Source organism: Oncorhynchus masou, chromosome 24, assembly GCF_036934945.1.
Source record: "Oncorhynchus masou masou isolate Uvic2021 chromosome 24, UVic_Omas_1.1, whole genome shotgun sequence".
Taxonomy (NCBI): Eukaryota; Metazoa; Chordata; class Actinopteri; order Salmoniformes; family Salmonidae; genus Oncorhynchus; species Oncorhynchus masou.
Genome location: NC_088235.1, coordinates 37,203,267 through 37,230,342, shown reverse-complemented (window position 1 = coordinate 37,230,342; position 27,076 = coordinate 37,203,267).

The window sequence follows — 27,076 nt, the reverse complement described above, 5'->3', positions numbered from 1 at the left end:
TAGACCGCTGCACCACTCTTCCACTTTGACATTGCAGAGGATTTTTTGTATAGTGTTGACAAAAATACAATTAAATCCCTTTTAATACCACTTTGTAACAGAATACAATTTGAAGAAATCCAAGAGATCTGAATACTTTTGCAAGGCACTGTATATGCTGGCATCATTTAAAAAATATTTGAACATTCTTGACGTACCTCACCAAAATCATGTCAACTCCTGTTATTTAATTCAGCCAAATTTTACTCATGAACTCATTTTGGCTTTACAAAACAAAGGGGCTGAATACTTATGCAATGACTATACTTTTGTTATTCATTTCCCTTCCACTTTGACATTGCAGAGCATGTTTTTTATATTGTTGACAAAAAAGTACATTTAAATCCCTTTTAATCCCACTTTGTAACACAATAAAATGTGAAGCAATCCCAGGGGTCTGAATACTTTTGCAAGGCACTGTATATGCTGGCATCATTTCAAAAATGCTTGACGTACTTTACCATCCTTACTTACCAATGATTTGTGTATTAAAATGTTGACAACAGTGCGTTGGTTTTCTACTTGGAGAGTATAGCATCCTTAATACAATATCAATGACCTCAGAAACAGGTTTGGATGGCAATTGGTTTTATGGTTTAGGTTTTCTAAAGTCCAGGCCCTTTATTCAGTAGCAAAACTGATTAATACTCCTACTCCGAGAAGTTTTATGAATACAGGCCCTGTTGCTTGCTTGGGGTAGACAAACAGCACATATCTTCAAATGGACAAGTTTGGTAATGTTTTTTTTTTTTTTACAAGTTAACACTGGGCAAATTTTTGGGAGCAAACATTTTTTTTGCTGACACAAAAGGCAATTACATATGCAGTTTTGCTAATTGTGCCCTGCAGCTACTAAGCCCTGCTTTGTAAATGTCACTTTGGCTGTGCTTACAGATCTGTGCTTCGGGTGTAGGAAGGGATTTGGTACTTACTGATCATGTAATGTGTCTGAAAACCTCTCTAGGTTGGAGTGTAGGCCAGACTCGAAAGTGGGGTTCTCTGTATAACACACCAGACGCCTTCAATTGCCTCAGCGCTTTCCCCTATCTACTTTGTGTGCACTCAAGCATTTTGGCATGTTTCAGGGCTCCCCCTGTGTGCCTGTTGCCACTTCTCTCTCAGCTCTCTTGCCTCCAGGTCCTCCTCAGCACTCTTGCCTCCAGGTCCTCCTCCCTACAAGTTGAGGCCCCTCTGCTCCCTGGTTAAACACTTCTCTAGCCAAACCTCCAGGCAGAATATTATAAGACTGATGATATTTCAAATCAAATATTAAATCAAATGTTATTGGTCACATAGACATGGTTAGCAGTAATCTAACCATTCCCCAACAACTGCCTAATACAATCAAATCTTAAGTGGTGAATGAGAATATGTACATATAAGTATATGGATAAGCGATGGCCGAGCAGCATAGGCAAGGTGCAATAGATGGTATAAAATACAGTATATACAGGTGATATGAGTAACGTAAGATATGTAAACATTATTAAAGTGGCATATATTTTAGATGCGTTGTTTAAAGTGACTAGTGATCCATTTATTAAAGTGGCCAATGATTGAGTCTCAATGTAGGCAGCAGCCTCTCTGAATTAGTGATTGCTATATAGCAGTCTGATGGCCTTGAGATAGAAGCTGTTTTTCAGTCTCTCGGCCCCAGCTTTGATGCACCTGTACTGGAATAATGGTCTGGGGCTGTTTTTCATGGGAAATCTGAAGCGACAGATGATTCTGTGCTTACAACGTTGTGGCAACCGTTTGGAGAAGGCCCTTTCCTGTTTCAGCATAACAATGACCCCATGCACAAAGCAAGATCCATACAGAAATGGTTTGTTGAGATAGGTGTGGAAGAACTTGACTGGCCTGCACAGAGTCCTGACCTCAACCCCATCAAACACCTTTTGGATGAATTGGAACACCGACTGCGAGCCAGACATAATTGCCCAACAACAGTTCCCAACCTCACTAATGCTCTTGTGGCTGGATGGAAGCAAGTCCCCGCAGCAATTTTCCAACATCTAGTGGAAAGCCTTCCCAGAGGAGTGGAAATTGTTATAGCTGCAAAGGGGGGACAAACTACATTGTAATGCCCAAGATTTTGGAATGAGCTGTTTGACGACCAATACTGTCCACATACTTTTGGTCATGTAGTGTATAGGGGTAAGGGGACAAGGCAACATGATACAAGATAAAACAGAGCAGCAGCAACAGCTTGTACAGTCCATTCGGAACGTATTCAGACCCGTTTACCCTTTTCCACATTTTGTCATGTTACAGCCTTACTCTAAAATGGATAAAATAAAACATTTTCCTAATCTACACACAAAACCCCATAACGACAAAGCGGAAACAGGTTTATCGAAATGTTTGCTAATTTATTTATTTTTAAATACAAAAAAACAGAAATACATCATTTATATAAGTATTCAGACCCTATGAGTAAGGCTGTGGTAAATTAAATTGATTGGGCATTATTTGGAAAGGCACACACTTGTGTATATAAGGTCACACAGTTGACTGTGCATGTCAGAGCAAAAACCAAGCCATGAGATCGAAGGAATTGTCCATAGAGCTCCGAGACAGGATTGTGTCAAGGCACAGATCTAGGGAAGGGTACCAACACATTTCTGCAGCATTGAAGGTCCCCAAAACCATAGTGGCCGCCATCATTCTTAAATGGAAGAAGTTTGGAATCACCAAGACTCTTCCTAGAATAGGACGATGGGGTAGGACGATACTAAGGGCCTGTGACTGACAGGGGCCCTAAAAAAATATTATATTTACAATGTACTAATAAAACTAACGGTTTCTTTTAATTTTCATATTTTTGGCAAAAAGTTAACATCCAGAGAGCCTCTGTACAGCCCCTGCCTGGGGCCAGGCCCAACAGATGTGGCTTCAGGCTCAGCAGCCCTGTCTCCCCATACCCCTGAACCAGCCCTACTCCCAACTGAAGAAGGAGGTGAGCAGCATTGTGTTGAATGACATATCAGTTGGCATAATTGCAGGTACTGCAGTGCATTGAGGACAGGAATGTGATTCTCCAGTCATGGAAAATCTCACTTGACACAGAGACAGCCAATATCAAGGCCTTAAAGGAAGAGATGCAGGCTCTTAGAGATGGATGGGAGTCTCTCTTGTCAGAGGCAACACTGATTGCTACACAAATGGATGTTGCACCTCAATTTAGCAAGGAACACAGCCACCAGAGGAAAAGGAAGAGATTCCATGAAGAGACCTCTCAAGAGGAGACAGCTCAGGACAGTGCAGCAACGGTGTTTCGGAACATAGTGTTTTTTACTGCCATGAACAACATCTTAAGTGACCACACCACTGCAAAAATTGTAGAAGAATTGTTGATTGTTTTGAAAGTTGTATTTTGCTCCATTCACCTTTCCCTCAATCCTGACTAGTCTTCCAGTCGTTGCCACTGAAAAACATCCCCACAGTATGATGCTGCCACCACCATCCGAGGAACAGTCTTGGTGCTTCCAATCTTCTTAATTTAAGAATGATGGAGGCCATTGTGTTCTTAGGGACCTTCAATGCTGCAGACATTTGTTGGTACCCAGATCTGTGCCTCGACACAATCCTGTCTCGGAGCTTTACAGACAATTTCTTCTACATCATGGCTTGGTTTTTGCTCTGACATGCACTTCCAACTGTGGGACCTTATATAGACAGGTGTGTGCCTTTCCAAATCATGTCCAATCAATTGAATTTACCACAGGCGGACCCCAATCAAGTTGTAGAAACATCTTAAGGATGATCATTGGAAACAGGATGCACCTGAGCTCAATTTCGAGTCTCAGGGTCTGAATACTTATTAAATAAGGTATTTCTCAATAAGGTATTTCTTTGCTTTGTCATTATGGGCTATTGTGTGTAGATCAGTGGCGGTCAGTGCCGTTTCAAATGAGGGAGGATGATTTTCTTTTTCATGAACATGGCCTTGTCTCTATTACAGCATGTTGGATGACTGACATTCTTGTTCCATTCACCCAGTTAAATGTAACAGCGGTAGGTTTAGGATACTACATGGTACTTGAATGTTCCCTATAAGAAATCATATGGTTGCTACAACCTAGCCTATGAATGAAAGTTTACAAAGTAGGTGTAAACAGGTCAATCGGCAAATTTGATGTGACAGACAATGACACATGGACAGACAGTGACATCTTGCTGATAGTGAGTGTAATCATTAGTCCAACAGTTGTAAATGAGAGTTTCTATTGGACAAATTCAGGTATGTTTAGCCCGTTTTGTTCTGTTTAAGAAACGTCTTTCAATAGAATCGGCGGAAGGAATACACCCCTGAACACGCGTAAACACATTTCACAGTTTCATAGCAGCCACATTGTATTCCTTCTCACATCTACATTATGCACTCTCCTCCGTTTCACCTCTTCCCTTCGCTTGTGGACTTCAATGCACAACACATCAGCTGTAAGTGACCAGGCGAACAAACCTTTCCAAGCCAAACTGCTACACACAGCCTACATCGTTGTCACCATATTAGCTAAAGTAACGTCAGTCAGTATAGCTAATAGAACTAACGCGTTAGTAAACCTGCTACAATCATGCAGTAACGTTACAGTAAGCAGTTACACCCGCTGGTCCCGGAGGCAATAAATTAGTAAAAGCTTAAAAGCTTAACTTGACTTGGAAGAGTGTTGTGTTGGATAGTCATAGCCAGCTATCGAACATAGCATCACAGGGTGTTTCAGTGGGCCAAACTAGTAAGTAAGTGAAACTAAAACTGAAAATAAATGAAATCTCTCTATCTATTTCTCTCTTGCTTCTTTTTCATTTAGGAAGAAATTAATTTGTTCAAAACTGATTAACTATTTTCTTTCTCTCTCTGGGTCAACTACTCACATTTTGGCAATACACCAAACTGGAAGTCTTCCGATTAGCTTGGAAAGACAGTACCGTGCAATAATCGAAAAGTCCTCACTGCTGCTCGGTCATCCTATTTTTCCAACTTAATTGAGGAGAATAAGAACAATCCAAAATGTGTTTTTGATACTGTCGCAAAGCTAACTTAAAAGCAGCATTCCCCAAGAGAGGATGGCTTTCACTTCGGCAGTGATAAATTCATGAACTTCTTTGAAGAAAAGAACATGATCATTAGAAAGCAAATAAGCAAATTACGGACTCCTCTTTAAATCTGTGTATTTCTCCAAAGCTCAGTTGTCCTGAGTTTGTACAACACTGCCAGGACCTAGGATCAAGGGAGACACTCAAGTTTTTTAATAGTATATCTCTTGACACAATGATAAATAATCATGGCCTCTAAACCTTCAAGCTGCATACTGGACCCTATTCCAACTAAACTACTGAAAGAGCTGCTTCCTGTGCTTGACCCTCCGATGTTAAACATAATAAACGGCTCTCTATCCACTGGATGTGTACCAAACTCACTAAAAGTGGCAGTAATAAAGCCTCTCTTGAAAAAGCAAAACCTTGACTCAGAAAATATAAAAAACTATCGGCCTATATCGAATCTTCCATTCCTCTCAAAAAAAATGAAAAATCTGTTGCACAGCAACTCACTGCCTTCCTGAAGACAAGCAATGTATACGAAATGCTTCAGTCTGGTTTTAGACCCCATCATAGCACTGAGACTGCACTTGTGAAGGTGGTAAATGACCTTTTAATGGCATCAGACCGAGGCTCTGCATCTGTCCTTGTGCTCCTAGACCTTAGTGCTGCTTTTGATACCATCGATCACCACATTCTTTTGGAGGGATTGGAAACCCAAATTGGTCTACACGGACAAGTTCTGGCCTGGTTTAGATCTTATCTGTCGGAAAGATATCAGTTTGTCTCTGTGAATGGTTTGGTTGGTTTCCTCTGACAAATCAACTGTAAATTTCGGTGTTCCTCAAGGTTCCGTTTTAGGACCACTATTGCTTTCACAATATATTTTACCTCTTGGGGATGTCATTCGAAAACATAATGTTAACTTTCACTGCTATGCGGATGACACACAGCTTTACATTTCAATGAAACATGGTGAAGCCCCAAAATTGCCCTCGCTTGAAGCCTGTGTTTCAGACATAAGGAAGTGGATGGCTGCAAACTTTCTACTTTTCAAATCAAATTTTATTTGTCACATACACATGGTTAACAGATGTTAATGCGAGTGTAGCGAAATGCTTGTGCTTCTAGTTCCAACAATGCAGTAATAACCAACAAGTAAATCTAACTAACAATTTCTAAACTACTGTCTTATACACAGTGTAAGGGGATAAAGAATATGTACATAAGGATATATGAATGAGTGATGGTACAGAGCAGCATAGGCAAGATACAGTAGATGGTATCGAGTACAGTATATACATATGAGATGAGTATGTAAACAAAGTGGCATAGTTAAAGTGGCTAGTGATACATGTATTACATAAGGATGCAGTCGATGATATAGAGTACAGTATATACGTATGCATATGAGATGAATAATGTAGGGTAAGTAACATTATATAAGGTAGCATTGTTTAAAGTGGCTAGTGATATATTTACATAATTTCCCATCAATTCCCATGATTAAAGTGGCTGGAGTTGAGTCAGTGTCAGTGTGTTGGCAGCAGCCACTCAATGTTAGTGGTGGCTGTTTAACAGTCTGATGCCCTTGAGATAGAAGCTGTTTTTCAGTCTCTCGGTCCCAGCTTTGATGCACCTGTACTGACCTCGCCTTCTGGATGATAGCGGGGTGAACAGGCAGTGGCTCGGGTGGTTGATGTCCTTGATGATCTTTATGGCCTTCCTGTAACATCGGGTGGTGTAGGTGTCCTGGAGGGCAGGTAGTTTGCCCCCGGTGATGCGTTGTGCAGACCTCACTACCCTCTGGAGAGCCTTACGGTTGAGGGCGGAGCAGTTGCCGTACCAGGCGGTGATACAGCCCGCCAGGATGCTCTCGATTGTGCATCTGTAGAAGTTTGTGAGTGCTTTTGGTGACAAGCCGAATTTCTTCAGCCTCCTGAGGTTGAAGAGGCGCTACTGCGCCTTCTTCACGATGCTGTCTGTGTGAGTGGACCAATTCAGTTTGTCTGTGATGTGTATGCCGAGGAACTTAAAACTTGCTACTCTCTCCACTACTGTTCCATCGATGTGGATAGGGGTGTGTTCCCTCTGCTGTTTCCTGAAGTCCACAATCATCTCCTTAGTTTTGTTGACGTTGAGTGTGAGGTTATTTTCCTGACACCACACTCCGAGGGCCCTCACCTCCTCCCTGTAGGCCGTCTCGTCGTTGTTGATAATCAAGCCTACCACTGTTGTGTCGTCCGCAAACTTGATGATTGAGTTGGAGGCGTGCGTGGCCACGCAGTCGTGGGTGAACAGAGAGTACAGGAGAGGGCTCAGAACGCACCCTTGTGGGGCCCCAGTGTTGAGGATCAGCGGGGAGGAGATGTTGTTACCTACCCTCACCACCTGGGGGCGGCCCGTCAGGAAGTCCAGTACCCAGTTGCACAGGGCGGGGTCGAGACCCAGGGTCTCGAGCTTGATGACGAGCTTGGAGGGTACTATGGTGTTGAATGCCGAACTGCAGTCGATGAACAGCATTCTCACATAGGTATTCCTCTTGTCCAGATGGGTTAGGGCAGTGTGCAGTGTGGTTGAGATTGCATCGTCTGTGGACCTATTTGGGCGGTAAGCAAATTGGAGTGGGTCTAGGGTGTCAGGTAGGGTGGAGGTGATATGGTCCTTGACTAGTCTCTCAAAGCACTTCATGATGACGGAAGTGAGTGCTACGGGGCGGTAGTCGTTTAGCTCAGTTACCTTAGCTTTCTTGGGAAGAGGAACAATGGTGGCCCTCTTGAAGCATGTGGGAACACCAGACTGGTATAGGGATTGATTGAATATGTCCGTAAACACACCAGCCAGCTGGTCTGCGCATGCTCTGAGGGCGCGGCTGGGGATGCCGTCTGGGCCTGCAGCCTTGCGAGGGTTAACACGTTTAAATGTTTTACTCACCTCGGCTGCAGTGAAGGAGAGACCGCATGTTTCCGTTGCAGGCCGTGTCAGTGGCACTGTATTGTCCTCAAAGCGGGCAAAAAAGTTATTTAGTCTGCCTGGGAGCAAGACATCCTGGTCCGTGATTGGGCTGGATTTCTTCCTGTAGTCCGTGATTGACTGTAGACCCTGCCACATGCCTCTTGTGTCTGAGCCGTTGAATTGAGATTCTACTTTGTCTCTGTACTGACGCTTAGCTTGTTTGATAGCCTTACGGAGGGAATAGCTGCACTGTTTGTATTCAGTCATGTTACCAGACACCTTGCCCTGATTGAAAGCAGTGGTCCGCGCTTTCAGTTTCACGCGAATGCTGCCATCAATCCACGGTTTCTGGTTAGGGAATGTTTTAAGCGTTGCTATGGGAATGACATCTTCAACGCACGTTCTAATGAACTCGCACACCGAATCAGCGTATTCGTCAATGTTGTTATCTGATGCAATACGAAACATGTCCCAGTCCACGTGATGGAAGCAGTCTTGGAGTGTGGAGTCAGCTTGGTCGGACCAGCGTTGGACAGACCTCAGCGTGGGAGCTTCTTTTTTTAGTTTTTGTCTGTAGGCAGGTATCAGCAAAATGGAGTCGTGGTCAGCTTTTCCGAAAGGGGGGCGGGGCAGGGCCTTATATGCGTCGCGGAAGTTAGAGTAACAGTGATCCAAGGTTTTTCCTCCCCTGGTTGCGCAATCGATATGCTGATAAAATTTAGGGAGTCTTGTTTTCAGATTAGCCTTGTTAAAATCCCCAGCAACAATGAATGCAGCCTCCGGATAAATGGTTTCCAGTTTGCAAAGAGTTAAATAAAGTTTGTTCAGAGCCATCGATGTGTCTTCTTTGGGGGGGATTTATACGGCTGTGATTATAATCGAAGAGAATTCTCTTGGTAGATAATGCGGTCTACATTTGATTGTGAGGAATTCTAAATCAGGTGAACAGAAGGATTTGAGTTCCTGTATGTTTCTTTCATCGCACCATGCCTCGTTAACCATAAGGCATACAACCCCACCCCTCTTCTTACCAGAAAGGTGTTTGTTTCTGTCGGCGCGATGCGTGGAGAAACCCGTTGGCTACACCGCTTCGGATAGCGTCTCTCCAGTGAGCCATGTTTCCGTGAAGCACAGAATGTTACAGTCTCTGATGTCCCTCTGGAATGCTACCCTTGCTCGGATTTCATCAACCTTGTTGTCAAGAGACTGGACATTGGCAAGAAGAATGCTAGGAAGTGGGGCACGATGTGCCCGTCTCCGTAGTCTGACCAGAAGACCACCTCGTTTCCCTCTTTTTCGGAGTCGTTTTTTTGGGTCGCTGCATGCGATCCATTCCGTTGTCCTGTTTGTAAGGCAGAACACAGGATCCGCGTCGCGAAAAACATATTCTTGGTCGTACTGATGGTGAGTTGACGCTGATCTTATATACAGTAGTTCTTCTCGACTGTATGTAATGAAACCTAAGATGACCTGGGGTACTAATGTAAGAAATAACACGTAAAAAAAACAAAAAACTGCATAGTTTCCTAGGAACGCGAAGCGAGGCGGCCATCTCTGTCGGCGCCGGAAGTAATTTAAACTCGGACAAAACAGAGATGCTTGTTCTAGGTCCCAAGAAACAAACAGATCTTCTGTTGAATCTGACAATTAATCTTAATGGTTGTACAGTCGTCTCAAATAAAACTGTGAAGGACATCGGCGTTACTCTGGACCCTGATCTCTCTTTTGACAAACATATCAAGACTGTTTCAAGGACAGCTTTTTTCCATCTACGTAACATTGCAAAAATCAGAAACATTCTGTCCAAACATTATGCAGAAAAATTCATCCAAGCTTTTGTTACTTCGAGGTTTTGTGTTGTTCTTGTTTTAGTGTTGGTCAGGATGTGAGCTGGGTGGGCATTCTATGTTTTGTGTGTCTAGGTTGTTTTTCTGTGTTTGGCCTAGTATGGATCTCAATCAGAGGCAGGTGTCGTTAGTTGTCTCTGATTGAAACCTTCCGGTTACTAGTCCACCACTCTAACAACTAGTCTACCCTGCCTTCCCGAAGGCTTACTTTTTACGAACATATCATAATTGTTTCAAGGACAGCTTTTTTACGTCTACGTAACATTGCGAAAATCAGAAACTTTCTGTCCAAAAATGTGGCAGAATAATTAATCCATGCATTTTTCACGTCTAGATTAGACTACTGCAATGCTCTACGTTCCGGCTACCCAGATAAAGCACTAAATAAACTTCAGTTAGTGCTAAACACGGCTGCTAAAATCTGGACTCTACACTGGCTTCTTAAGGCTAGGGCTGATTTCAAGGTTGTAATGCTAACCTACAAAGCATTACATGGGCTTGATCCTACCTATCTTTCCGATTTGGTCCTGCCGTACATAGCTGCATGTACCCTACGGTCACAAGACACAGGCCTCCTTATTGTCCCTAGAATTTCTAAGCACACAACTGGAGGCAGGGCTTTTTCCTATAGAGCTCCATTATTATGGAATGGTCTGCCTATCCATGTGAGAGACGCAGACTCTGTCTTGACCTTTAAGTCTTTATTGAAGACTCATCTCTTTAGTTGGTCCTATGATTGAGTGTAGTCTGGCCCAGGGGTGGGAAGGTGAACAGAAAGGCACTGGAGTGACGAACCACCCTTGCTGTCTCTGCCTGGCTGGATCCCCTCTATCCACTGGGATTTTCTGCCTCTAACCCTATTACGGGTGCTGAGTCACTGGCTTACTGGTGCTCTTCCATGCCGTCACTAGGAGGGGTGCATCACTTTGGCCTACGAACTAACATGACCACTCTTTGGAAAGATTAGTTTTAACACCCAGAATGCTCTACGACCCCTACAAATGTCACAGGACTTGTCGGAAGGTAACCCACACTGGTTAAAAAAATGAATGGAAGTATGGAGGTAGTTTGTGCCAACAAAAAAAGTATAAAAAAATAGCAATACAACAAAAATTCTAAATTTGATATCTAGAGGGGTCCTAAAATTCTAAATTAAATAGCTAGATGATCCATCTTAAAACAATTCCATATGTTAGCTTAGTTGAACAGAAATGCAATGCTTCATTGGATCAGACTAAAACTTTGCACATACATCTAGTGGCCAATATCTAAATTGCTGGAATAATACATTATGGCCTTTCTCTTGCATTTCAAAGACGATGGTTAAACAAAAAAACAGTTGTTTTTCCTTTGTATTATCTTCTACCAGATCTAATGCAGATATGCGGGGCGACAGGGTAGCCTAGTAACCAAAAGGTTGCAAGTTCAAATCCCCGAGCTGACAAGGTACAAATCTGTCGTTCTGCCCCTGAACAGGCAGTTAACCCACTGTTCCTAGGCCGTCATTGAAAATAAGAATTTGTTCTTAATTTTACTAGGCAAGTCAGTTAAGGTAAAATAAAAAATAAATAAAAAAGGTAGCCTAGTGGTTATGGCTCTGACCACTAGACAGGTGGGGTAGTGGTTAAAGCATTGGACTAGTAACTGAAAGGTTCCAAGATCAAACTCCTGAGCTGACAAGCTAAAAAACTGTCATTCTACATCTGAACAAGGCAATTAACCCACTGTTCCTAGGCCATCACTGAAAATAAGAATTTGTCCTTAACTGACTTGCCTAGTTAAATACATTTCCTCAAAGTGGTTCCTTTCAAATGGTACCAAGAAAATGCATTTCCTTTTTACAGGCAGTTAGATTTGGGTATGTCATTTCAGGCGAAAATTTTAAAAAGGTGGCTGATCCTTAATTAAGCAAGGTTATAATAGTAAACGAAAACTGAAACTAAACGAAAACTAATGATGGAAAAACTGTTTTGTAAAATGAAATACAATAATTAACCAACCTATTTGAAAACTAAAACCATTATCTTTGACTCCAAAACAAAATAAAATAAAATACAAATCATCATGAATTACGCAGTTTTAGTTTTTTTTCTTCAAAACTTATTTTTTTTCTAATTGGGTTTTCAGGCTTCTGAAACTGGTGGGTAAATGCTTCCAGGGGATGGCGATGTTTCAAATTGACCTAGCTTCTGCATCACTATCACAAGCTATCACTAAGAAATTAGGAGATGGGAAACTTGATTCGATTCGTATTAACGCAAATTGTGTATGTTGACTGTACGTTGTCAATGCTGGGACATGGAGTGCACTCCTTGAAGGAGTGAATTGGGGGCTCGCTCAAAAACCCAACATTCCCATGAATTAGCCTACGTGAACAAGAAACACTACATTACAAATTTTTTCCAAGATGTGAGATAATTAACTTGTTCTCTGTAATATCGTATAACTTTGAAATTGTGAAATTAAGTACGTTTGAGGATGTTTCAGGTTTCTCAACTCATATCCTGACTTTATACTTTTACTTTCTGCCCCTAACACTAAAACTAAAAGTGAAACGAAATAATATAAAAAATCTGACTTTTATTCTGTCCCCTAACACTAAAACTGAGACTGATATAAGAATTTAATCAACATGTTTCTATCAAACTTAAACTAAACAAAAACTAGTAAACTAGGTCTGAAAACTAAACTGAATTTCAAGTAAAATTGAAAAATGAATAGAAATAAAAACGAATACAAAAACACAAAACTATAAAAACCTTGCTGGTAAGTGCATGGCGCCAAATAGACCACACTTCAAGACCTTTCATCAAATATCAGCCGTGATTGCATTTAGAGTGATTAATTACCCTAATCAAATTCATGAAAGACATGTAATTGGAATAGCTAATTGACATGGCCAGCACAATGGAAGATGTGTGAACCTGACTGTAGCTTGGCTGTCCCACCTCTTTTCCATTGCCCACTTCAAAGACAGCCTGAAATATTGGTGCAAGCATTGTGAAGTGGATAGAAAGTGCAGAATGATTTATTTAGACCTTTACAGTTCTGTATGCTATTGTGTAATGGAAGTGATAAAATCCTAATTGAACCAATTAACACGTTACATTTTCATAAAGGTAATTTACAGCAAATATCATATTTTATTAATACACATTTTTTTCTACTTATTCTTTCTTAACTAGAATGCAGCACTTGTAAGAGTCATCTTGAAATAGCGTGAGAGATACTCTGCTATACTTGATGTATTTCGGTGTGATATATTTCCACATCATACCGACAGCTATTTTAAGGTAGTGTCTGTTGTTGATGTTTTTTTCTGCCAATAGCTCCAGACTCCAGTTTTTGAACTGTCTGTTGTTTGTGTTTTGGAGACAGGAAACAGGCCCATGGGCATGAGTGACGCTAGTAGTCTTCTTGGTCCCCCTTGTCCTCGACAGGGCCAAGCTGCTTCTCCAGCTAGTGATCATGCATAAAACATCAACATAGCCCAGAGATGTTTGCATGCTCAAAAAAGAAATGCTGTAACATAAACAAACCGATTCTACGCTGTGTCTTCTCTTTCAAAGCCAAGTTGAACTACCAGTAATTTTAAGTGATCATAAATTGGAGGGTTTGTCTAAACAACTGCTTAACTGTCTGCAGCTTTGAAAATGAGCCAATACCAGTGTTTAACAGTTGCATTGTTACACCACCAGGATGAGCATAAACTCAACTCCAGATGTGAAGCTAGAGGGGTTGGGAATGTGACTCTCAGTAGTGATATTTGTAGTGACGTTTTTGTGAAGGTGATGATAGTGGCCATCACCACCTATATATTTAAATATTCCAGGGATACAAGGGGCATGTATATTCATTGCCCTGGGGAAAAACACAGTTCCCAGTGAAGAATATTCCTGGAAATGTCCATGTTTAGTCGAAGGCCCTGAATGCTTTTCAGGAATTTAGAGACAAAGCGCTCAACCGTAAGATGGTTACTGACCATGTTGGTGAGGAAGCCTGTACATTATAAAGTGTCAAGATGAACTCAAACAGTTTAACTTTTAAAAACTACTAAGGTATAAGCATCATGCAGAATAATTGAATGTCAACTGTAATTTGACATTTATATTCCTTTGTTGAATTAATACACAGAGCATATTTTCCTGCCCTATGTTTAATGGGAATGTCTAGCTTTGAGATTCTGACATAAATTAATACTGTTGAGTTGTTCAAAGAAAAGAGTGCCTTTTGCGTTCCTTTGATATTTTAAGTAGAAATTGTGTATCAATATTACATTGTTTAAGTGACAAATCAGATTTTTTTTTAGGAATAAAGGCTTGCTAAAGTGCCAAAATGCAGCATTTATACATGTCCCTCTGTGCACCTCTGTGACTTCTAGGAAGATTTTAACCCACTAACCCCCCAAAAATACCCAGTTTTCACCATCATTGTCATTTCTGAATATCATTATTTATTTCATGTGATTAGTGATTCATTTATGTCTGGATGATATGCTGAAACTATTCCTTAAAAAAAATATTTCGAAAACATTGAACATAGTCAAACCACACTGAAAATGCAGGTGAGCTGATTCTACTCTTTGTGGCCATTTTGTAGCACGTTGTAGTGGAAAACTGAGCGAGTTCAGTGTAACACGTCAACCCTGTTACCCATAGATAGACAGGCTAGAAATGTTTTAACAACAAAAAGAAATGTGTGAAGCTTGCGTTCGATTGCCACTGCCCATTGCACACAACAATATTTCATTCCCCCTATCGCAAGGGGATTTATGGCTGATTCAACCCTGTTATGGTCAACCCTGTTACAGTCAACCCTGTTACTTTATTTGGCACTTCAAATTATGCTCCAGAACATTTGTATAATTTCAGCCAGTAGTGGTGCTCACAAGCCAAAACAGGTCCCTGTTTTTTGTGTACTATGTCATCAAATTGTGTACTCCATTTCGTAAGATATGTTACGTCTTGCTAAAAAAATATATATATATATATATATATATATATATATATATTTTTTGCAATTCACATGATATGTTATGAATTTGTTGTGCGTAAGATCCCAGACTCCATCTTTCATGGACAATTACAATCGTTAATTTACATTTTTATTTAACCTCTAAAAGTCTAACATGCTGACCAAACCAGACACGCACGTGCGCCATTGTACCCTCACACCAGACATGATCAGGACACGCAGGGGGAAATATCAAAACAAACTCTGAACCAATTAATTATATTAATTTGGAGACTGGTCGAAAACCATTAAACATTTATGGCAATTTAGCTAACTAGTTTGCTGTCGCTAGCTAATTTGTCCTGGGATATAAACATTGGGTTGTTATTTTACCTGAAATCCACAAGGTCCTCTACTCCGACAATTATTCCACATATAAAACGGTGAACTGAATTCCTTTCTCGTCATCTCTCCATCTTCCTCAGGCTTCTTTTGTACTTCTTTGGACTTATGGCAGTTGGCAACCAACTTTAAAGTGCATTACTACAACCGACTGGAGTGTGCACGTCAGTTCATCTTTCAATCACACACTTGGGTATATGCTCTTAAAAACTAATGAGGAGATGGGAAGGCGCCTGGCCACGCTGGCGTGTGTGATCAGCATGCAAGCCTTTGTGGGGGTGGGGGTTCAACTAAGATAACACGTGGAATTGTCTTAAGATGGTTATACCAAGGATCATTTAGGATTTGATTTTGAATTTTAGGACCTGTCTAGATATCAAATGTTGAATTTGGCCTTTACTGCTGTTTTTTGATACTTCTTTTGTTGGCACAAAACTACCTCCATACTTCCATACATTATTTTAACTGGTATGGGTTACCTTCAGATGAGTCCCTTGACACTTGTGAGGGTCGTAGCGCAATCTGGGAGTTGAATCTCATCTTTCCATATAGTGGTCATATTAGTTTATAGGCCAAACCGTTTGGACACTACTTACGTTTTTGTGAGAAGACCAATTCTCGAGACGTCTCATGGTCTGACAAACACCGCTGGAGCTTGGCAACTTTCCCCCGAAGATGCGGAAGGCCGACATAGACGGAAGTGGTATATTGAGATGCAGCCCATGCAAAAAATATCAATAGCCAACAATCTGAGTTAACCTTCTATCTTTGTTGACCTTTTATTTCAACACACACACAAACTCACTCAACTATTTGCTCACTCACACATAATTTGCACATACATTTAGACTGACACACATGCACACCCACTCACGTACAAGCTGCTGCTACTCTGTTTATTTTATATCCTGTTGCCTAGCCCTCTTACCCTTATGCATACACTACATGACCAAAAGTATGTGGACAAAAATGATTGTCATGCTGAACCAGGAAAGGGCCTTCCCCAAACTGTTCCCGCAAAGTTGGAAGCTCAGAATTGTTTAGAATGTCATTGTATGCTGTAACGTTAACATTTCCCATCACTGGAACTACTGGGTCCATGACAAACAGCCCCAGATCATTATTCCTACTCCAAAAACTTTACAGTTGGCACTATGCATTGGGGCGGGGAGCGTTCTCCTGGCATCCGCCAAACCCAGAATTGTCCATCAGCACTCGGCAGTCCCAGTCTGTGAGCTTGTGTGGCCTACCACTTCAGAGCTGAGCCGTTGTTGTTCCAAGATGTTTCCACTTCACAATAACAGCACTTACAGTTGACCAGGGCAGCTCGAGAAGGGCAGAAATGTTACAATCTGTTGGAAAGGTGACATCCTATGACTGTGCCACGTTGAAAGTCACTAAGCTCTTCAATAAGCCCATTCTGCTGCCAATGTTTGTCTATGTAGATAGCAAGGATGTGTGCTCGATTTTATACACCTGTCAGCAACAGGTGTAGCTGAAATAGCCAAATCCATTAATTCTAAGGTGTGTATACATGCTTTTGTATATAAAGTGTATCTACCTCCATCACTCTAGCACATGTAAATATGGTATTGGGATTGAAGTTTTAATTAACTATTTCCTGTATATAGCATGCTTACTTACTTAGTGTATTTCAGATTTCCAATTCTTATTTATCATGTGTTTTTTTCTAGTAATATTGTTATTGGTTATTGCATTGCTGGGTTTTGAGTTTGCAAGAAAAAGTAATTTCATGTACTTTGTAGCACGTTGTAGTGGAAAATGTGACATTACAACTTGAATCTTGACACTTGAAATATCTCTAGCTTAAACTGATAGATTTTGATGGGGATTTTTTTTATAATGTTAATTAGATATAGACTCTTATTAACCTCTTGAGTTGAACATGTGCTCTTTATGTCAGAATGTTAAAATGAGGTGAAATACATGTTGTAGTTTTTTTTACCAAGTCACAATTCTCAAAAGGCACCAAATTGGTGGAACGACACTGTTGTGTTGTTGATCAAAGTGACAATGTATCCAACTCAGGGCAGGCCATTGGAGAACTGCTTCGGCATGCATTTTCCACTACGATCTTTCTGATGTTTCTACTGGCAAAATGTGTGATTTGTGAAAATGGCACCGGAGGAGATGGCCGCCGTTTTACGGTCTCCTAACCAATTGTGTTATATGTTTTTTTCATGATATTTGTAAATTATTTTGGACATAATGTTTCTGCAACCGTATATTACGGAGGAAAAGAGCTTCTGGATTCTGGATTTCAGGACAGCGATCACTCACCTCGGATTAGACGAAGATTTCTTTAACAACAACAACAAGCAGAACTCACACGATATTCTCCAAACACCCCACAGGGCAGACATCCCAATTATTCGCAAAAGGAAGTGACGCAGAGGACGAAGAGCCAGATGTCTCCTCCGGACCAGCAGAAGACAACTTGGAAAGCTGCCGTTACTGTAAATATTACTCGCCAACGTGAAAATCATTGGACAATAAACTAGACGAGGTACGATCACGAATATCCTACCAACGGGACATCAAAAACTGTAATATCCTATGCTTCACGGAATCGTGGCTGAATGATGACATGGATATTCACCTAGCAGGATAGAACAGCACACTCCGGTAAAACGAGGGGGAGCAGTCTGTGCTTATTTGTAAACAACAGCTGGCACATGAAATCTAAGGAAGTCTCTAGATTTTGCTCGCCTGAAGTAGAGTATATTGTGATAAACTGCAGGCCACACTACTTGCATAGAGAGTTCACAGCTATACTTTTCGTGGCTGTTTATTTACCACCACAGACAGATGCTGGCACTAAGACCACACTCAGTCTGCTGTAAATCTGACCACAACTCTATCCTTCTGATTCCTGCTTACAAGCAAAAATTAAAGCAGGAAGCACCAGTGACTCGGTCTATTAAAAAATGGTCAGATTAAGCAGATGCTAAACTACAGGACTGCTTTGAGATCACAGACTGGAACATGTTCCGGGATTCTTCCGATGACATTGAGAATTACACCACATCAGTCACTGGCTTTATCAATAAGTGCATTGAGGACGTCGTCACCACAGTGACTGTACGTACATACCCCAACCAGAAGCCATAGATTACAGGCAACATTAAGCTGAAGGGTAGAGCTGCCGCTTTCAAGGTGCGGGACTCTAACCCGGAAGCTTACAAGAAATCCCGCTATGCCCTGCGACGAACCATCAAACAGGCAAAGCGTCAATACAGGGCGAAGATTGAATCATACTACACCGGCTCCAAAGCTCGTCGGATGTGGCAGGGCTTGCAAACTATTATAGACTACAATGGGAAGCACAGCCACGAGATGCCCAGTGACACGAGCCTACCAGACGAGCTAAATCACTTCTATGCTTGCTTCGAGGCAAGCAACACTGAGGCATGCATGAGAGCATCAGCTGTTCTAGACGACTGTGTGATCACACTCTCCGTAGCCGACATGAGTAAGACCTTTAAACAGGTCAACATACACAAGGCTGCGGGGCCAGACGGATTACCAAGATGTGTGCTCCGGGCATGTGCTGACCAACTGGCAGGTGTCTTCACTGACATTCTCAACATGCCCCTGATTGAGTCTGTAATACCAACATAGTCTCTGTGCCCAAGAACACAAAGGCAACCTGACTAAATGACTACAGACCCGTATCACTCATGTCCGTAGCCATGAAGTGCTTTGAAAGGCTGGTAATGGCTCACATAAACACCATTATCCCAGAAACCCTAGGCCCACTCCAATTTGCATACCGCCCAAACAGATCCACAGATGATGCAATCTCTATTGCACTCCACACTGCCCTTTCCCACCTGGACAAAAAGAACACCTATGTGAGAATGCTGTTCATTGACTACAGCTCCACGTTCAACACCATAGTACCCTCAAAGCTCATCACCAAGCTAAGGATCCTGGGACTAAACACCTCCCTCTGCAACTGGATCCTGGACTTCCTGACAGGCCGGCCCCAGGTGGTGAGGGTAGGTAGCAACACATCTGCCATGCTGATCCTCAACACTGGAGCTCCCCAGGGGTGTGTGCTCAGTCCCCTCCTGTACTTGCTGTTCACCCACGACTGCATGGCCAGGCACGACTCCAACACCATCATTAAGTTTGTTGACGACACAACAGTGTTAGGCATGATCACCGACAACGACGAGACAGCCTATAGGGAGGAGGTCAGAGACCTGGCCGGGTGGTGCCAGAATAACAACCTATCCCTCAACGTAACCAAGACTAAGGAGATGATTGTGGACTACAGAAAAAGGAGCACCAAGCACGTCGCCATTCACGTCCCCACTACAGGACTGTAGTGGAGCAGGTTGAGAGCTTCAAATTCCATGGTGTCCATATCAAAAACAAACTAGATTGGTCCAAACACACCAAGACAGTCGTGAAGAGGGCACGACAAAGCCTGTTCCCCCTCAGGAAACTAAAACGATTTGGCACGGATCCTGAGATCCTCAAAAGGTTCTACAACTGTAACATCGAGACCATCCTGACCGGTTGCATCACTGTCTCACCCAGTACATCGCTGGGGCTAAGCTGCCTGCCCTCCATGACCTCTACACAAGGTGGTGTCAGAGGAAGACCCTAAAAATTGTCAAAGACCCCGGTCATAGACTGTTCTCTCTACTACCGCATGGCAAGCGGTACCGGAGTGCCAAGTCTAGGACAAAACGGCTTCTCAACAGTTTTTACCCCCAAGCCATAAGACCCCTGAACAGGTAACCAGATGGTTACCCGGAATATTTGTATTGTGTTCCCCCTCCCCCAACCCCTCTTTTACGCTGCTGCTACTCTGTTTATCTGATATGCATAGTCACTTTAACTATACATTCATGTACATACTACCTAAATTGGCCCGACCAACCAGTACTCCCACACATTGGCTAACTGGGCTTTCTGCATTGTGTCCCACCACCCGCCAACCCCTCTTTTTATGCTTCTGCTACTCTCTGTTCATCCTATATGCATAGTCACTTTAACGATACCTACATGTACATACTACCTCAATAAGCCTGACTAACAGGTGTCTGTATATAGCCTTGCGACTCTTTTTTCAAATTTATTTTTACTGTTGTTTTATTTCTTTACTTACCTACACACACACACACACACACACACACACACACACACACACATACCTTTTTTCCGCACCATTGGTTAGAGCCTGTAAGTAAGCATTTCACTGTAAGGTCTACACCTGTTGTTTTCGGCGCACGTGACAAATAAACTTTGATTTGATTTATTCAACAACTTTTACCATTACTAGGACCTCCCAAGTGGCGCAGTGGTCTTAAGCATGGCATCGCAGGGCTAGCTGTGCCACTAGACGTTCTGGGTTAGAATCCAGGCTCTGTTGCAGCCAGCCGCGACCAGGAGTCCCATGGGGCAGTGCACAATTGGCCCAGTGTTGTTAGGGGAGGGTTTGGCCGACAGGGATGTCCTTGTCCCATCGCACACTAGTGACTCCTGTGGTGGTCTGGGTGTAGTGCACGCTGACACAGTCGCCAGGTGTACAGCATTTCCCCCGACACATTGGTGTGGCTGGCTTCCGGGTTAAGCGGGCATTATGTCAAGAAGCGGTGCGGCTTGGTTGTGTTTTGGAGGACGCACGGCTCTCGACCTTCGCCTCTCCTGAGTCTGTATGGGAGTTGCAGAGATGAGACAAAACTACCAATTGGATACCAAGATAAAGGGGTAAAAAAGTAACTTTTTAAAACACCTTTACCATCACTATCTAGTCTTACAGATGGGCATGATGTGTCTGAAGGCATGTAACAAACTTCAGCTAAACTCAAATGAATCATTAATTGTAAGGCTACAGTATTTGCATGTAAAATACAAGAGCTACAGCATGCTTGTATAGAGGAGGGAAAAAACTGAAAAATGGCAAAACAGGAATTTCAGTGTTCAAACTGTTGCAAAATTACAGGGAACAAGGGCGGGCACGGGGGAGCAGCATGCCACAGTGTGCCTGCCTGCCTCCTGATAAAGCCATTGTCTGTTTATCTTTTGGAATTAGTTCCAAAATGTTCCTGGCTGAGGTGACCAATATACAGTCACAATACAAACTTTACTCTATACCCGAGGGCTGCTGGGACAGGAATTCCTCTAGCTGCCACCACACGAGTTTCCACTGAGTGTGTGCCAGCCATTACATGGATCCTAATGCTGGGAGTGCTCAAGGGGGATAGAGAGAACAGTAGCATGCTAAAAACAACAACGTAGGGAATGGCTTTGTGAGAGCTAAGTGTTCCGATCAACTCGGTGTGTGGATATTTCCCCTCATTATTTTGTACATTTTCACACATTTTCTCCCTGCATTTTTAATATGTTCAATGCTTCATGGTGCACATCTGTCATAACAGAAATTAAAAATAACAGAAATGTTCACAAATAAACATTTTTAAGAAGCATTACAATTATTTGATTTACTTAAACCTTTCCCTCATTCAGCTGTAGTATTTATCCACAAACACACCGTTGTTTTAAATGTGGTGCTGCCATGCCAAATCCTTATCATTTTTAGGGAGGCTCTGCTACTTTGTGGCAAACCTCTCAGTCCAACCAGTGAGTGATCATTATCATTCCTCTGTCAGTAATCCCTTGTCAGAGGTCCTTCATCACCACAACAGACTGCCTAGTGGATAATGGGAATCTACTTTGTGACAAAAAATGTAGTCACTCACAAACCTCACTCTAAATCTTAGCCCTCTGTTAGCCCCCTGAGCAAATGCAAAGGAATTTGCTTGGAAAGCCACTTCACAAATTATGGCTAAGCATAGCCACTCACAAACTTAACACCTATTCATCATATCACATTGCACTGTGCCTCTTCGCTCTCTGTGATGCTGTTTTACTTGAATCCTATAGTACAAGAGAGACTGCTGTCCAACCATTACTTTACATTCAATGCACAAAGTGTTCCCCGGATGGTTTCAGGGCCAGCGACAGGAGTGAAAAGCCTGCTAATAAACACATCTGCTTAGTGTCTCCAGAGTGACTCAATGCCAGCCGTGCTCAGGTACAGCCACAGCTGTTCTGCTCAGCTGAAGCAGCAAGTATACACCACCCGACCAAACGTTATGTAACCAGAAGCACAAACACACATGCCTGTGTATTCTGCCATGGTGCAGGGAAGCTTTTGTTTTGGATGTGTAAGTAGGACAACTGTGAACACCGGTTTAAACACCGGTTTTACTGTCTTTTTCCCCCCTCTGTGTTGCCTAGCTGATAGAGACGATGACCCACATTTTCTAATCCCCTGTATTGTGTAGCAGTGCTGGGAGAATTGGGATAGCGGCATCGCAGTGGAAACAATGGCGCAGGACATTCTCCATCTCTAGACTTGTCTTCTCTCCTGCGGCAGACTGTCTCCTCTCACTGCTGCAATGTCTGCTCCACATAATGTCACGTTATTTGCTGGGGATCACAGTCTGCTTTTCTCATATAAGGGAATGTAAACAAGTGCAAAACTGAGGCTTTCAGACAGACTGAAGAACTTTGTGATTCTTACATTACATTTTAGTAAAAACATTTATTACATTATACTACAAAGTTATTTTTCTTTATGATCCCTCAACTGGAGAAGGATTTCCATATTAACATGACCAAATAATCCTCCTATCCAAAGCCTATTACCACCACAAGGGAAATAACTCTAATAGGGGGAATCCAATTTGGTGCTACAATATTGTTTAATGCAATTACCATCACACTTGAAAACAAAGCATATTTGGTTTCTTTCATCAATCTATTGAACTGCGACAGTTTAATCAGTTGGCCTTAAAAAGGGCTGCAGTTGCTAATTCTTGAATTACGCTTCTGAAATATGCACGCTCCCAAAAGCCTAACACACTGTCTCAACGTTGGCTTCATCAAATCCTGTAAGGTTCTCTAATACAGGGTCAATATGACTGGCAAAGTGAATGAGCTGATGATAATAAATAATAGAAGAAAACATACACTGTATGTCCAAAAGCATGTGGACACCCCTTCAAATTTGTGGATTCTTTTCAAAATTCTTGGTTGTTGCTTGGGCCTCCTGAGTGGGTCAATGGTCTAAGGCACTGCATCGCAGTGCTAGCTGTGCCACTAGAGATTATGGGTTTGAGTTCAGGCTCTGTCACAGCTGGCCGTGACCAGGAGACCCATGGGGCGGCGCACAGTTGGCCCAGCATCGTCCGGGTTAGGGCAGGGTTTGGCCGGCAGGGATGTCCTTATCCCATCGCGCACTAGCAACTCCTGTGGTGGGCTGGGTGCAGTGCATGCTGACACGGTCACCAAGTGTATGGTGTTTCCTCCAACACATGTCAAAACTGTAACCCGGCCACCTTCACTGGTTTCTTAGTAAGCAACTCCAATGTAGATTTGGCCTTGTGTTTTATTTTTTATTATTTAACCTTCATTTATCTAGGCAAGCCAGTGAAGAACAAATTCTTATTTACAATGACGGCCTACCCGAGCCAAACCCTAACAACACTGGGCCAATTGTGCGCCACCCTATGGGATTCCCAATCACAGCCGGTTGTGATACAGCCTGGAATCAAACCAGGGTCTGTAGTGATGCCGCTAGCACTGAGATGCAATGCCTTAGACAGCTGCGCGACTCGGGTGCCCCAGGTTATTGTCCTGCTGAAAGGTGAATTAATCTCCCAGTGTCTGGTGGAAAGCAGACGGAAACAGGTGTTCCTCTAGGATTTTGCCTGTTCTTAGCTCCATTCCATTTATTTATAAAACCTGAAAAACTCCCAGTCTTTAACGATTACAAGCATACCCATAACATGATGCTTCCACCACTATGCTTAAAAAACTTGGTAGTGGTACTCACTAATGTGTTGTACTGGATTTTCTCCAAACATAACACTTTGTATTCAGGACATAAAGTGAACTGCTTTGCCACATTTTTTGCAGTATTACTTTAGTACCTTGTTGCAAACAGGATGCATGTTTTAGAATATTTTATTCTGTACAGGCTTCCTTCTTTTCACTTTGTCAATTAGGTTAGTATTGTGGAGTAACTACAATGTTGTTGATCCATCCTAAATGTTCTCCTATCAAAGCCATTAAACGGCAACTGAGTTAGGAAGGACGCCTGTATCTTTGTAGTGACTTGGTGTATTGATACAGCTTCCAAAGTGTAATTAATAACTCCACTATACTCAAATAAATATTCTCTTTTTCTACCAATAGAAGCCTTTCTTTACAATGCATTGGAAAACCTCACTGGTATTTGTCATTGAACCTGTGTTTGAAATTGACTGCTTGACTGAAGGACTTTACAGATAATTATATGTGTGGGTTACAGAGATGAGGTAGTCATTTAAAAAATCATGTTAAACACTTTTATGCACACAGAGTGAGTCTATGTAACTTATTGTGTGACTTGTTAAGCACATTTTTACTCCTGAACATATTTAGGCTTGCCATAACAAAGGGATTGAATACTTACTGACTCAATACATTTTCGTTTTTAATTCATTTGTAAAAATGTTGATAATTCCACTTTGACATTATAGGGTATTGTGTGGAGGCCAGTGACAACAAAAAACTACATTTGATCAATTTTAAATTCAGGCTGTAGCACAACAAAATGTGGAAAAAGTCAGGGGGTGTAAATACTTTCTGAAGGCACTGTAGCTAGAAAGAATGTTACGTACCCGTTGACACTGATTGAACATGTAACGACGGCCTAGGAACAGTGGGTTAACTGCCTTGTTCAGAGGCAGAACAACAGATTTTAACCTTGTCAGCTCAGGGATTCGATCTAGCAACCGTTAGTTTACTGGGCCATCACTCTAACCACTAGGCTACATGCCACCCTGTAAGCAAAGTTCACTGGCCCATCCCTTTAGGGGCTATGTTGCTGCCAAAGCTTGTATAAAGCAGAATGTTCAAACCATGTTTTAGCAAACTTCAAAAGTCTTGATACTTTTTTTCTGCATTTCCTTTATTAACTGTCGCCTAGATCAAATCCAATCAAATCACATTTTATTTGTCACATGTGCCGAATACAACAAGTTATATTTTCCCTTTTCTTTGCAAGATTTAAAAGTCCAGGACAATTTTATTTGATCTTATATTTTATCTGGCCCTTTTTATTATTATTTTTATTTTTTGGGCCAGCCAAGATAACAACCCAATGAAACTCACAGCAAGGACTGGCAGATGACTGTTAAAATAATAAATGGGCTTACTGTGGTGCCCCTTCTGTTCAGCAGCGGAAGAGCGAGGTTAACAGGGAGGATGCGGCGCCTCAACAACTCTGAGCAACAAAATAACAGCTGAGATAACTGCTCTCACTTCTGATACTGCACTCCATGTCACCAGTGCACTTATTTGACCCCTGGCTGTAGTTTCAGCATCATTTTGTCCTGTCTTCCAATTGATCCGGTCTGAGGGTAAAGATTCAATCTATGGCATTTGGATTAACTGGCAGTGGTTGTACTGTTCGATACTTCATCATCGTCACTATCATCACACACCCCAACTTCTGGAAGTTCAACTTTCAGGATAAACTCTCTAAAGTAATTGAACCACAGAGATTTTGATAGTTTGTTTGCACCTCATCTTCCTGTTAGGAGCATCTTTTGCTTTTGTGTGAGCGTCTAATTTCTCCTCAAAGCCTTCATAACTGTCTCTGTGCTTTTCAGCTGGTGCTGAGATTGTTCTCCCTGACTACTCAAGTCCTTGTTGCCTCAGTATATCAGTGGTAAAGCTGCAGTATTTGACAATGGTATTGAGAAATGGCTGGGCACGCCGTAAATAGTGACTTTCCCTGTTATAAACACCCTCAAGATGTCCTTTACTTGGAGGTAAAATCAGATAGATCTGCACATGAATAAGAGTCTTTTGACGCAACCTAAATAACATTACAAAAAAATCCCCATTAAATCTGGTCTGTTTAAGCTCGAGATATCAGTTTTTTGCATGGGCTGCTTCTCAATCTACTGCATCCGCCTATGTTGGCCTTCCGCATCTGCGGTGGACGTTGGCCGAGCTACAGCAGTATTTGTCAGACCATGAGACATCACAGAAATCGGTCTTCTCACAAAAAAGTCTGTAGTGTACAAACGGTTTTGCTCTACAACCCCCACAGGTGTCTTCTCACAAAAAAGTCTGTAGTGTACAAACGGTTTTGCTCTACAACCCCCACAGGTGTCACGGGACTCGTCTGAAGTCGGTAACGCTGATGTGCCAACTTCTGTCTGTAGCATCCAAACTGTTTGCGCTACAAACTAATGTGACACTATGGAAAGGGGAGACGATTGGAAGTATGGAGGTAGTTTTGTGCCAACAACAATAAGGGGTTAAATATGTGTCTAAATCAACCCCCTCCCCCCAAATGGCTTAGACTTTTAGAGGTTAAATTATCAACAGAACGAAAAACCTGCCAATTAGGTTTGTGTTGCACATAGTGAGTTCTGGGCACCTGGTGTGGGAGGCCTATATTCCTGGAGAGGAGGCACAGCTAGATTGGAAGTGCAGTAACTGTGGGAGACCGCTCATAATGGGCTCTTTGCCAAGCCAGACATGAAGTCCGCACGTCTCTGGATGAGAGCACTGTTAGAAATCACTAGAGGTGGCCACTCAGAGCACAGAACTGGAGGATGTGTCAGGTTTGATTGGCTCTCCCTGAAGGGCAATGGTTGTTTGTTATTCCAGCAGGTGCCATTTGCACACAGAAGGGGAGTGTTCTGTTTGCCTCAGCATCGGGGGTCCTCACAACAGCACTGCCCACCAATAAAGATAGATTAAAGCTTTATTTTGTGTTTATCTGTGCAGGAATCTTT